The sequence below is a fragment of the Barbus barbus genome (genome assembly GCF_936440315.1).
Source record: "Barbus barbus genome assembly, chromosome: 17".
Classification (NCBI taxonomy): Eukaryota; Metazoa; Chordata; class Actinopteri; order Cypriniformes; family Cyprinidae; genus Barbus; species Barbus barbus.
In genome coordinates, this window is record NC_136745.1 from 587,501 (window position 1) to 602,519 (window position 15,019).

At 41.9% G+C, this 15,019-nt stretch overlaps 1 protein-coding gene across 1 annotated transcript in view; it reads right to left on the minus strand.

Annotated features, from left to right (window-relative positions):
* The window catches only part of LOC306883730 (X-linked interleukin-1 receptor accessory protein-like 2), a gene marked incomplete at both ends in the record, with an annotated part of 313,750 nt that overhangs the window by 21,341 nt on the left and 277,390 nt on the right, over nt 1–15,019 (minus strand). The gene's annotated exons all lie outside the window — the stretch shown is intronic.

Genomic DNA, 15,019 nt, shown 5'->3' on the forward strand with positions numbered 1-15,019 from the left:
GGTACCCGGACTCTTTTTTAATCATTCTTGGAGATTTTAATAAAGCAAATCTCTCCAGCGAACTGCCAAAATACAGACAGCACGTTACATGTCCCACCAGAGACAGTAATATATTGGATCATTGTTACACAATAATTAAGGATGCATATCACTCTGTCCCACGGGCAGCTCTGGGGCTCTCTGATCACTGTTTGGTTCATCTCATACCGACCTATAGGCAAAAACTCAAATCTTCTAAGCCCATATTAAGAACTGTTAAAAGATGGACTAATGAAGCAGAGCAAGATTTAAAAGCTTGTTTTGACCTCACTGATTGGACTGTTTTTGAAGCCGCTGCCACCGATCTTGATGAACTCACAGAGACTGTAACATCATATATCAGTTTCTGTGAGGATATATGCATCCCCACCAGGACATTCTTATCATTCAATAATGATAAACCGTGGTTTACTGGGAAACTCAAACAGCTTCGTCAGGCCAAAGAGGACGCTTACAGAAGTGGGGATAAAATCTTGTATAACCAGGCCAGGAACAGACTAACAAAGGAGATCAGAGTGGCTAAAAAGAACTACTCTGAGAAGTTGAAAAAAGAACTTTCAGCCAACGATCCGGCGTCGGTATGGACTGGTCTGAAGAACATCACCATGTACAAGTCACCACCCCCACAGTCTGCAGAGAATCAACAACTGGCTGACGATCTCAATGTGTTTTACTGCAGATTTGAAAAGGCCAGATTGACACCCAGCACCCGCTCTGATCTGCACTTCACACATTCACCTTCCCCCCCTGCAACCCCCCTTACTCCCTCCCCCACCATTCTACCTGCGTTTAAAGTCTGTGTAGAGGATGTGAACCGGGTCTTCAGAAAACAGAAATCTAGGAAAGCTTCAGGACCAGACGGTATTTCACCTGCCTGTCTAAAAGTCTGTGCTGACCAATTGGCCCCCATCTTTACACAAATCTTCAACAGATCTCTGGAGCTGTGTGAAGTTCCCCGCTGCTTCAAACGCTCCACCATCATTCCCGTCCCCAAAAAGCCCAAAATCACTGGACTTAATGACTACAGACCTGTCGCACTCACGTCTGTGGTCATGAAGTCACTTGAGAGACTGGTCCTGGCCTACCTGAAGGACATCACTAGACCCTTGCTGGATCCTCTTCAGTTTGCCTATAGAGCAAACAGGTCTGTGGATGACGCTGTCAATATGGGACTGCATTACATCCTGCAACACCTCGACAAACCTGGGAATTATGCAAGGATCTTATTTGTGGACTTCAGCTCGGCCTTCAATACCATCATACCTGACCTTCTCTCAGACAAACTGAGACAGCTCTCTGTGCCCTCCTCCATCTGTCAGTGGATCACCAGCTTCCTGACAGACAGGCAGTAGCTAGTGAGGCTGGGCAAACTCACATCCAGGACTCTCACCATCAGCACTGGCGCCCCTCAGGGTTGCGTTCTCTCCCCACTGCTCTTCTCCCTCTACACGAATGACTGCACATCAAAGGACCCCTCTGTCAAGCTCCTGAAGTTTGCGGATGACACTACAGTCATAGGCCTCATCAAGGACGGTGACGAGTCTGCTTACAGTCAGGAAGTTGAGCAGCTGGCTGTCTGGTGCAGTCTTAACAACCTGGAGCTGAACACGCTCAAAACTGTGGAGATGATAGTGGACTTCAGGAGAAACCCCCCTGCTCTCCCCCCACTCACCATCATGAACAGCACTGTGACTTCAGTAGAGTCATTCAGATTCCTGGGCACCACCATCTCTCAGGACCTGAAGTGGGACAATCACATTGACTCTATTGCGAAAAAGGCCCAGCAGAGGCTGTATTTCCTCCGCCAGCTAAGGAAGTTCAACCTGCCTCAGGAGCTGCTGAAACAGTTCTACTCTGCAATCATCGAGTCTGTCCTATGTTCTTCTATAACTGTTTGGTTTGGTTCAGCTACCAAAACAGACATCAGAAGACTACAACGGACAGTTAGGACTGCTGAGAGAATTATCGGTGCCCCTCTGCCCAGCCTCCAAGAACTTTACACCTCCAGAGTGAGGAAAAGGGCTAAGAAAGTCACTCTGGACCCCTCACACCCAGCTCACTCTCTCTTTGTACTGTTGCCCTCTGGCCGGCGCTACAGATCACTGAGCACCAGAACAGCCAGACACAAGAACAGTTTTTTCCCCCAGGCCGTATCCCACCTGAACAACACATAACACACCCCGGTACTGTACATCTGTAAATAACCCATCAAACCTTCATCTGTACATAGGACACATGCATGTTCACAGTTCTGTCTATGGTCAAGTCTCTTTTCTGTATATTTTTATTTTTATTACTATTGTTATTCTTAATTATTGTATATTCTCTTCATGTCTTTTTTGGCTTCCGGCTTTGCTACTGTTCGGACGCTCTTGCTTATTGCTCTCCGCTTTGCTCCCTATTTTTGCATTTTTCTCATATCTCTCCAAGATTTTAACTTTAACTTCAGCAGATCAGCACAGTGCTCAGACAACACATTTTTTGGGGGGAAACTTAAGACTTTCTCCCAGCAGTTTACATTCCAGAGACGGAAAAACACAGCTGTCTACATTCAAACAGACTAGAGAAAATGCCTCTCGTGGAATCTACTTGCTGCATGAACTGCCACAAACTTCTACAAAGGATTGCGGTTCTTGAAACAAAGTTACTTACTGGACTTCCAAAACAGGCGGAACACACAGCAGACGGTCATCACGGACCCCCTCAGCATACAGCTGGTGAGTCCTCTGAATCTCAAAAGTTTATACAAAGTGTAGAGGAAAAAGCCGAAACAGATCGACAGACAAATCGATGGCACAAACAGGGAGCGAGACCCAAAGGCAATCGAGACATCAGATTATCACGAGTATCTCGCATTGCTGCTGTAGCATCCTCTACCCCAGATACGGCTATGACAAGACTTGTAAACACTGGCATTCTACCACCCCCTATACATCTTGAGAACAGATTTGAAGCATTAATGAATGTGGGTGAGAAATCTGCAAATGTGACTAAACACGGATCGAATCAGCCAGCAGCTAACATCGCTACTAACAGGCGCTCAAGGTCGAGCAGACAGCGGCTTTCAGCTCAGAGCACAGCCGAGCCCAGGACTCTGATAGTGGGTGATGCTATTATCAGAAACATCAGCAGCAGGACTACAACTACATACTGCCTTCCTCAAGCAAATGTCTCTGATGTGAACAAAGAACTTCGGAACATTCTGATGAAGCACAAGACTGCAAATCGAGTCATCATCCATGTGGGGAAGAATGATATTCGGAAGGAGCAGTCAGAACTCCTTAAGAAGGATTTCAGTGAACTCTTTGAAACGCTTCAAAATCTTGAAGTTCAGTCGTTCATCAGTGGACCACTCCCAGCAAGGGGAACTAACATGTTCTCACGGTTGCTTGGGCTGAATACATGGCTACAAAGAACCTGCAGTATAAAAGGAGTCAACTTCATCGACAACTTCAACCTTTTCTGGGGCCACAGACAACTGTTTAAACTAGATGGCCTCCACCCAAACAGACTCGGTGCAAGAGTGCTTAAGGACAATATCTATTTCTCCCTCCGTCATCCTTCAGCGGTGTGTGCCAATCTACTCGGCCTGAATGGCACACACACACCTGGACAGTATATGAGTGACCACAGGACTTCATGTCAGCTTCTGAGTCAACATGATAACACCACGCAGCCACAACAAGCACTGCTCATGGACATCCCAGCTGAGCCCTGCCCACAGAGCTCATCACATGCAGACTGTGACGTACTACAACAGCTCCAAGACTCAGCACCCAAGGACGACCTTCTGGAAAACAGCCAGGGAAGCCAGAACGACATCTCACAGCCAGCGGAAACACCAGAGCCAGAGCCCTGCTCACCAGATACACTATCACTCTCCCCAGAATCTCCACTTCTAAGCTTCTCACAGAAAATGGAGGAACTGGTGTATGCTGGGACCAAACTCTCCCACTCTTTCGCTTCAAGCCCCCAGATATCAACTAAAAAACGGCGGGCCCCACAACCACCAAAGACTGCAGGCCCAGCTCACCCTCCTCCTCCTGCGAGAGCTCTCCGGCCGCTGCCACAACGTCAAGGCCCAAACCCCTCTCCATCTGGTGTAGGTGAACCAAAAACAACTGATAACAGCTCTCAGTGATATGTGTCGGGTCCCCGCTATATTAGCAGCAACATTCACAAATGTTTACAGAACAAGCGGGAACCCAGTGTGCCTGTAGCCTCCTCTATCTCTGTTTTATTAAGCAATAGAAAGTCTAAGACCTTCTCAAGCCGTACGGCTATCCCATCTAACCTGCGGCCTATAATGCATCAATCTAAGATTGCTGTAGAGACAAAATGTAATTCCATCAAGTTAGCATTTTTAAACATTCGCTCACTTAAAAATAAATCATTTCTGATCAACGATTTAATAACCACAAACAACCTGGATTTTATGTTTTTAAATGAAACATGGTTAGAAGACAGCTGCAGTGCAACAGTCCTTCATGAAACAGCCCCTCCTAACTTTAATTTTATAAGTGTCTGCAGGACTGTTAGGAGAGGTGGAGGTGTAGCTGCTCTGTTTAAAGATGTTTATCAGTGCAAGCAAATGTCATTTGGTCAGTATTCATCTTTTGAATACCTAGGTATTGTGCTGAAAGGTGCTCCACGCACCCTGTTTATCATTATTTACAGGCCTCCAAAATATTCTCCAGCCTTTGTTGATGATTTCACTGAACTGTTATCAATGATTTCCTCAGAGTTTGACTGTTTTGCTATTGCAGGGGATTTTAATATTCACATAGATAATGCAGAAATCAAAACTACAAAAGAAATTATAACTGTTTTAAACACTTTTGACCTGAGTCAGCATGTGCACGGACCCACACACAATCGTGGACACACCCTAGATTTACTCATCAGTAGAGGTCTAAACATCTCATCCATTGTAATCAAGGATGTAGCACTATCTGATCACTTCTGTATTTTCTTTGATATATTGATCTCGGTCACCACTGAATCTAGATCTGTCTCTATCAGAAAGAGATGCATTAACGAGAACACTAGTGCGCTATTTATGGAGGCAATATCATTAACACAAAGCATTTCTGCAGACTCTGTTGATCTTCTCCTGGAGTCATTTAACTCAAAAATTAAGAATGTTATTGATGATATTGCCCCGATAAAGGTCAGCAAGAAGACGGGGAAACAGAAATCAATTTGGAGAAAATCAACAGCAGTTCAGAGCATGAAAAGACAATGCAGAAAAGCTGAGCGGATGTGGCGGAAGACGAAACTCGAAATTCACTATAGCGTCTATAAAGACAGCCTTCATGCTTTCAATGTGGAACTAGCCACAGCTAGACAGACTTTCTTTTCAAACCTTATAAACAGTAACTTAAACAACACTCGCACTCTTTTTGCGACTGTTGAGAGACTGACAAACCCCCCAAGTCAGATTCCCAGTGAAATGCTCTCCGACAGCAAATGCAATGAGTTTGCTTCCTTCTTTTCTGAGAAGATCAATAATATCAGAAAGGCGATTGGCACATCCTCAAGTTATGCAGAGGTCACACAGATTCGACCGCAATTTCAAAAAGAAGTGACTATGTGTGTTTTTAAAGAAATTGATAACAAAATTTTGGAAGAAATAGTACAGCACCTTAAATCTTCAACCTGCTATCTTGACACACTTCCCACATCCTTTTTCAAAAATGTGCTAAACTGTTTAGAAGCTGATCTCTTAGAAGTGGTGAATGCCTCACTTCTTTCTGGGACTTTTCCAAACTCCCTCAAAACTGCAGTTGTTAAGCCCCTTCTGAAAAAGCGCAATCTTGATAACACCATGTTGAGCAACTATAGACCCATATCAAATCTTCCTTTCATAGGTAAGATTATTGAAAAGGTAGTTTTTAATCAGCTGAACTACTACTTAAACTCAAATGGATACCTGGACAATTTTCAATCTGGTTTCCGAGCGCATCACAGCACAGAGACAGCACTCATTAAGATAATAAATGATATTCGCGTAAATTCTGATTCTGGCAAAATATCAGTGCTGGTACTACTAGATCTTAGTGCTGCGTTTGACACTGTCGATCATAACATACTTTTAGAGAGACTGGAAAACTGGGTCGGGCTTTCTGGGATGGCACTCAAATGGTTCAGGTCATACTTAGAAGGGAGAGGTTATTATGTGAGTATAGGAGAGCATAAGTCTAAGTGGACGGCCATGACATGTGGAGTCCCACAAGGCTCAATTCTTGCACCGCTCTTGTTTAACCTGTATATGCTCCCACTAAGTCAGATAATGAGGAAGAACCAAATTGCCTATCACAGCTATGCTGATGATACTCAGATTTACCTAGCCTTATCTCCAAATGACTACAGCCCCATTGACTCCCTCTGCCAATGCATTGATGAAATTAACAGTTGGATGTGCCAGAACTTTCTTCAGTTAAACAAGGAGAAAACTGAAGTCATTGCATTTGGAAACAAAGATGAAGTTCTCAAGGTGAATGCATACCTTGACTCTAGGGGTCAAACAACGAAAAATCAAGTCAGAAATCTTGGGGTGATTCTGGAGACAGACCTTAGTTTCAGTAGTCATGTCAAAGCAATAACTAAATCAGCATACTATCATCTCAAAAATATTGCAAGAATTAGATGTTTTGTCTCCAATCAAGACTTGGAGAAACTTGTTCATGCCTTTATCACCAGCAGGGTGGATTACTGTAATGGTCTCCTCACCGGCCTTCCCAAGAAGACCATTAGACAACTGCAGCTCATCCAGAACGCTGCTGCCAGGATTCTGACTAGAACCAGAAAATCTGAGCATATCACACCAGTCCTCAGGTCCTTACATTGGCTTCCAGTTACATTTAGGATTGATTTTAAAGTACTTTTACTCGTTTATAAGTCACTCAATGGCCTAGGACCTAAATATATTGCTGATATGCTCACTGAATATAAACCAAACAGACCACTCAGATCATTAGGATCGAGTCAGTTAGAAATACCAAGGGTTCACACAAAACAAGGGGAGTCTGCTTTTAGCTATTATGCGGCCCGCAGCTGGAACCAGCTTCCAGAAGAGATCAGATGTGCTAAAACATTAGCTACATTTAAATCAAGACTCAAAACTCACCTGTTTAACTGTGCATTTGAATGAGCACTGTGCTATATGTCCGAACTGACTGCAATACATTTTATGTATAATCATTTTCTTAAAATTTATTTTAAATCATTTTCTATATCATTTTAAAATTCCTTGTTTTTATTATTCTTATTTCCATGTTTTTATTGATTTTAATGTCTATTTCACTTTCTTTTATGTAAAGCACTTTGAATTACCACTGTGAAATGTGCTATATAAATAAACTTGCCTTGCCTTCATTAGTGTTCTTTATCACCTTAATTATATGTTGTCTGCACTATGTTTGTACTTTCTGTACTGGTAGCTCATAACACCAAGACAAATTCCTTGTGTGTGCAAACACACTTGGCAATAAAGCTCTTTCTGATTCTGATTCTGATTCTGATGACATATCAAATGTTTAAACTGAGAAAATTTATAATTTTAAGGGAAAAATACGTTTATTTTAAATTTCATGGCATCAACACATCTCAAAAAAGTTGGGACAAGGCCATGTTTACCACTGTGTTGCATCCCCTCTTCTTTTTATAACAGTCTGCAAACGTCTGGGGACTGAGGAGACAAGTTGCTCAAGTTTAGGAATAGGAATGTTGTCCCATTCTTGTCTAATACAGCTTCTAGTTGCTCAACTGTCTTAGGTCTTCTTTGTCGCATCTTCCTCTTTATGATGCTCCAAATGTTTTCTATGGGTGAAAGATCTGGACTGCAGGCTGGCCATTTCAGTACCCGGATCCTCCTTCTACGCAGCCATGATGTTGTAATTGATGCAGTATGTGGTCTGGCATTGTCATGTTGGAAAATGCAAGGTCTTCCCTGAAAGAGACAACGTCTGGATGGGAGCATATGTTGTTCTAGAACTTGGATATACCTTTCAGCATTGATGGTGCCTTTCCAGATGTGTAAGCTGCCCATGCCACACGCACTCATGCAACCCCATACCATCAGAGATGCAGGCTTCTGAACTGAGCGCTGATAACAACTTGGGTTGTCCTTGTCCTCTTTAGTCCGGATGACATGGCGTCCCAATTTTCCAAAAAGAACTTCAAATTTTGATTCGTCTGACCACAGAACAGTTTTCCACTTTGCCACAGTCTATTTTAAATAAGCCTTGGCCCAGAGAAAACGCCTGCGCTTCTGGATCATGTTTAGATATGGCTTCTTTTTTGACCTATAGAGTTTTAGCCGGCAACGGCGAATAGCACGGTGGATTGTGTTCACCGACAATGTTTTCTGGAAGTATTCCTGAGCCCATGTTGTGATTTCCATTACAGTAGCATTCCTGTATGTGAAGCAGTGCCGTCTAAGGGCCCGAAGATCACGGGCATCCAGTATGGTTTTCCGGCCTTGACCCTTACGCACAGAGATTGTTCCAGATTCTCTGAATCTTTGGATGATATTATGCACTGTAGATGATGATAACTTCAAACTCTTGGCAATTTTTCTCTGAGAAACTCCTTTCTGATATTGCTCCACTATTTTTCGCCGCAGCATTGGGGAATTGGTGATCCTCTTGCCATCTTGACTTCTGAGAGACACTGCCACTCTGAGAGGCTCTTTTTATACCCAATCATGTTGCCAATTGACCTAATAAGTTGCAAATTGGTCCTCCAGCTGTTCCTTATATGTACATTTAACTTTTCCGGCCTCTTATTGCTACCTGTCCCAACTTTTTTGGAATGTGCATCTCTCATGAAATCCAAAATGAGCCAATATTTGGCATGACATTTCAAAATGTCTCACTTTCAACATTTGATATGTTATCTATATTCTATTGTGAATAAAATATAAGTTTATGAGATTTGTAAATTATTGCATTCCTTTTTTATTCGTAATTTGTACAGTGTCCCAACTTTTTTGGAATCGGGTTTGTACAACCAAGCTCATCCAACTTGCTTTGTGCACTAAGTCATGCTGGAAGAGAAAAGGTCCTTCCCCAAACTGGAAGCACAGTATTGTCCAAAATGTCTTATCATTTCCTGCTTTTATGAAGCCCCTCCCTCAGAAATATGCGATAGGCTCAGATTGGTCAGCTGGTCCAGTGTGTTGTGATTGGCTAAACCACCTCTAGTGCACGTCCAAACGTCCCGCCCCTCAGCTCAGCGGCATGTGCTCCGGTTGTATTGTAAACAATGGCATCGTATATATTGCTTATCAATTTGAGCCTGATTGAAACGCAGAGGATATTAGTGAAGAGGATCGTGCAGAATCTGTGCAAGCATGGCTTTTTTTGTTAGTTGTTGGTTCATACTTAATATCCCTTAATCAGGATATGGTTTTATCCTGATTTTGACCCTTATCAAAATCAGGATAAATCCGGATACCCTGGTTTTATCCATATCCTGATTAAGGGAAGGGGGGGAGGGAAGTAGTGTGTGGCCAAGTATGGTGACCCATACTCAGAATTTGTGCTCTGCATTTAACCCATCCAAGTGTACACTCAGTAGTGAACACAACCGGAGCAGTGGGCAGCCAAGGGTCTCACCTCAGTCGTGGTATTGAGGGTGGAGAGAGTGTTGGTTATTCACTCCCCCACCTACAATCCCTGCCGGACCTGAGACTCGAACCCACAACCTTCAGGTTACAAGTCCAACTCTCTATCCATTAGGCCACGACTGCCCTACTATTAAAGGTTTAAAACAGCACGGCAACCGCACACATATGTTACCCTGGACCACAAAACCAGTCATAAGGGTAAATTTTACGAAATTGAGATTTATACACCACCTGAAATAATCTTTCCATTGATGTATTAGGATACATCAGGTTTGTTAGGATAGCACAATATTAGGCTGAGATACAACTATTAGAAAATCTGGAATCTGAGGGAGCAAAAAAATCTAAATATTGAGAAAATCTCCTTTAAAGTTGTTCAAATAAAGTTCTTAGCAATGCATATTACTAATCAAAAATTAAGTTTTGATATACATATTTACTGAAGGAAATTTACTAAATATCTTCATGGAACATGATCTTTACTTAATATCCTAACGATTTGGGGCATATAAGAAAAATCTATAATGTTGACCCATACAATGTATTGTTGGCTATTGCTACAAATATACCCAAGCGACTTAAGACTGCTTTTGTGGTGATAGAAATCATTGTAAATGAGCAGAAGCCGTACGGTCCGCCATGCTGGTTTGTTTACATCTAGCGACCACTATTCCTTGCGCTCAGGCAGTTTGCCTGGAGTTGTGGTTTGAAGTCATGACTTACAGGCTCAAAAACCTGCCTGGAACGCAGCATTAGTCTCTACGTGTCGTGGATTACCTTGTGTGGAAGACTATTTGCATTGTTCATCATCTTCTTCGTGCGTTTCATTCACCGTAGCGTGACAGAAAGCTGCTACACAGTAATGACTTTCTACTTCAAGGACCTTGATAGAAATGTAGTGGAGTGAAAAGTACAATATTTGTCTTTCAAATGTAGTGAAGTTAAAGTCATAAGTTTCCAGAAAAATAATACTCAAGTAAAGTACAGATCCTCAAAAAGTGTACTTAGGTATAGTAATCAAGTAAATGTACTTCGTTACTGTCCACCTCTGCACAGTACACAATACAAAAAAAACAAGAAACAACAACAAACAACTATCTTAAAGATTGACTGAATGTAGAAAAAATTGACGAAACATAAAAGGCCTTCATTTTAGGCCATTTAGTATAAGTGTGGCGTTTGATGATGAGGGTCCGTCTGCTCAGTTTGATCACTGATGATCAACTATTTTTGGTCAAAGCATATATTTTGTTGTAAAAACTGTCATGTTTCATCTCAGCATTAGAGTGATTAATGTTGTCTTGGGTGAAGTTTCATCCATCACTTGTTTTGGAGTATATAAGTGAAAGTGTGACGTGACATACTCTGAAAGTGTGACCCATACTCTAAATTCGTGCTCTGCATTTAACCCATCCAACGTGCACACACACAGCAGTGAACACACACACACCGTGAACACACACACACACACACACACACACACAGCAGTGAACACACACACACCGTGAACACACACACACACACACACACACACAGCAGTGAACACACACACACCGTGAACACACACACACACACACACACAGCAGTGAACACACACACACACACCGTGAACACACACACACACACACAGCAGTGAACACACACACACACACCGTGAACACACACACACACACACACACACACACACACACCGTGAACACACACACACACACACACAGCAGTGAACACACACACACCGTGAACACACACCCGGAGCAGTGGGCAGCATTTATGCTGCGGCGCCCGGGGAGCAGTTGGGGGTTCGGTGTCTTGCTCAAGGGCACCTCAGTCGTGGTATTGAGGGTGGAGAGAGCGCTGGACATTCACTCCCTCCACCTACAATCCCTGCCGGCCCGAGACTCAAACACAACCTTCAGGTTACAAACCCAACTCTCTATCCATTAGGCCACGACTTCCCCGTATCAACTCAACTCTGTATCACTTTTCCAAGGTCTTTTTCTAGACAAAGCTCTCCATCACTCATTTAACCTAATTAAAATACAAACTTATTGAACTTGAATCCAGTATTTTAGCTTTATATAACTTTATTATATCATAACTTTAATGTTATGATATATTCAGTGTTAAAATTATAATAATTTGTTACATTTATATAGCGCTTTTCTGGGTACTCAAAGCACTTTACATAGAAGGGGGGGAATCTCCTCGTCCACCACCAGTGTGTAGCATCCACCTGGATGATGCGACGGCAGCAATATAGCACCAGAACGCCCACCACACACCAGCTACAGGTGGAGAGGAGACAGTGATGAAGCCAATCAGTGTTTGGGGATGATTAGGAGGCCATGATGGTCAGAGACCAATGGGAAATTTGGCCAGGATGCCGAGGTCACACCTCTACTCTTTTCGAAAGACATCCTGGGATTTTTAATGACCACAGAGAGTCAGGACCTCGGTTTAACGTCTCATCCGAAGGACGGTGCTTTTTGACAGTATAGTGTCCCCGTCACTATACCGGGGCATTAGGACCCACACAGACCACAGGGTGAGCACCCCCTGCTGGCCTCACTAACACCTCTTCCAGCAGCAACCTAGTTTTCCCAGGAGGTCTCCCATCCAGGTACTGACCAGGCTCAACCCTGCTTAGCTTCAGTGGGCAACCAGTCTTGGGCTGCAGGGTGAGGTTATCACTGAGATGCTCTCATAGTTTTTGGAAATATTTTGAACAGTTTTTATTATTATTTTTATATTTTCAATTTTCATTTTAAATTTAGTTAAAGTTGAAGTAATTTTGTTTTGTGTGCCATTTTTATAGTTTTTTTATATGTATAGGTTTTTATTATTCATGTTTAGTTTCAGTTATTTAAGTTTTTGTTATTTTAGTACATCATTAAACTAAACGAAAATGAAAAATGTTGCCTTGCATTTAATTTCAGTTAATGTTTATTTTTGTTTCAATTAACTAAAATGTTTTTGTACGGTTTTAGTTTTAGTTTAGTTAACTATTAACACTTTAACCTTCAACCCCATTTAGGGCCTCGCAGGTGAAAATAACCTACCTGAATTAAAATGGTAACAGTTTGTGACAAAGTGTGCTTACACAAACAAATTAGGTATCTTTGGAAAGAAGAGACTCTGGGCTTTACTATCTATCATCCAGAGTTGATAATGCTCAAAAAGATAAAAAGTTATAGACACTGACGTGCCTTGAAAAATATTTTTCCACACTGAATGTTTTTTTATTTCATATACAAATACATGAAATAAGTCCTGGAGCAATCCAGAAAAGTAATGGATCGAAAGCCATGTGTCTCATCAGTTCATATTTCAAATTTGAAGAAGATACCATGAAAAATGAGATTCCTGCAATATTTTTTCTGAAACTATTTATAGTCCCCCCACCCCCCTGTTTGAGGAAAAATAACCACCAAATGGATTGCAGAATTATACAAGCTATTTTAGTCATTATACATGTTCCTGCATAGTTTTTCAATTATAAAATAATAGACAGATTTATTTGAGCACTAAAAAATACAAAAATAATTATTTGAGTAATAAAAAAGGAAAAAAAATAGAAAAAAATGCTTTGTATATAGTATGTATACTGAAGTATTCTTCGTTATTCGTTATTACAATGATAAATATCACTGCCAGACGTGAAGTGATATTGCCAGACATGGTCATAGAGTCAGTAAACACACGCTGATGTGCTTCCATTCAGATTATAATCAAACAGATGGGCCATATAATCAATAATAGCTGATCAATGAATCACAATGATAGCCGTCATAGAGTCGCTAATAAACACGCTGATGTGCGTCCATACAGATTATAATCATGCAGACACGGCCACATTCCCCACACAATACACACACACACATATAAAAAATGTAGAAGAAAAAAAAAACAGTTTTTTATGGATAAAGCAGATCGCTAAGTTATGCCCCGCTCAGATGACAGCGTGCGTCACAGAAGCGTCACTGCCGGCAGGAGGGAGCGCCAAATTCAAATAATCTATATTCCGCTTTTCTGAGACTTTTTTTTCCGTAGACGGTCTCATTATGTTTGTAAGACCGTATTCTACAAAATCGTTTTGTTTTTTTACCACCAAGACGCTGTTTTTGAGCGTAATTTATTCCATAACGGACGCGAACAATAACTCTCTGAAGAAATGAAACGTAAACAAAGGAATATTCATCCTTATTACAACGTTATTGTTTCGCTGGACTAAAAGTGCTCGCTGGGATGTTTTTCTGTGGACCCTTACCTCTCTAACTAAACTGGGATTTCAGCAGTGGACGCGTTTGTGGCTCGTTATTACAATGATAAAGGTACGTACGGCTTTTTTACTCTGCGTGTTTGGATGTGTACTGCTTACACAAATGTAGCAAATTTGTGCCACTCATTCCTTATAAGCTTTCCATCGAAAAACAGCGATCTGTCGTCGATGCTTGAGGCTTAGACCCTCAGAATGATATAGAGTTTGACAAGATTAACTTTGTCCCGTTTCATTTATTCTATTAGAAAACAATGACACATGCAAACAAAGAGCGTTCAGTGCGAGGTCGCTCTGGTGCAGGCTAACAGGTTTTAACCTAATAACCCTGATTATTGTTTGATGAAAGCCCAGACCAACTTTAATTGGTAAATTAATACAACAATTTTTAAATCTAAGTCAATTATATTCCAAAAAGTCCTAAAACAGTTTACAGTGTATATTGTCATGAATCTGGTCTATGAACTTCCGTTAACTCACCACCAGAGGTCACTCGCTCACCACATGGACTCTTGCACCACACTAACTGTTGCACGCCACCTCAGACTACAATTCCCATCATCCATTGCACTGACTGCAATTGCACTGATTGCACTGATCACACACCCTACATAAACCATGGACTTCCTCTTCCTCTCGGCCGAGTATTGTATAGCGTATATCACTCTCCAAGCAATAGCTACTCTACGGAGCCCACTCTGTTATCGTAGCCTTGCATTGCCTTGCCTTGTGTGTTTTCTAATGTTTTGATTCTTGCCTGTGTTTCCTGGATTACCCATTGCCTTGCCATTCGGACTCTGTTTGCACCTCTCTTGGACTACTGCTCGTGTACCTGGATAATCTCTCTGCCTTGCCCTGTTGGATATTGTTTGCTGATCGTCGACCCACGCTTGCCCTAGGATTACTCTTTGTCTTGCCTGTGATGTTCCTGTTTGCCACTGAATGAACTTTGGTTGTTTTGTAACCGCGCCTTTGAATAAAGCTTGCAAATGGATTTGCATGTCTCACGTCTCGTTCGCCCCGTAACATATATAGACAATTTAGTGTCAACAATCAATCAATCAATCAATCAA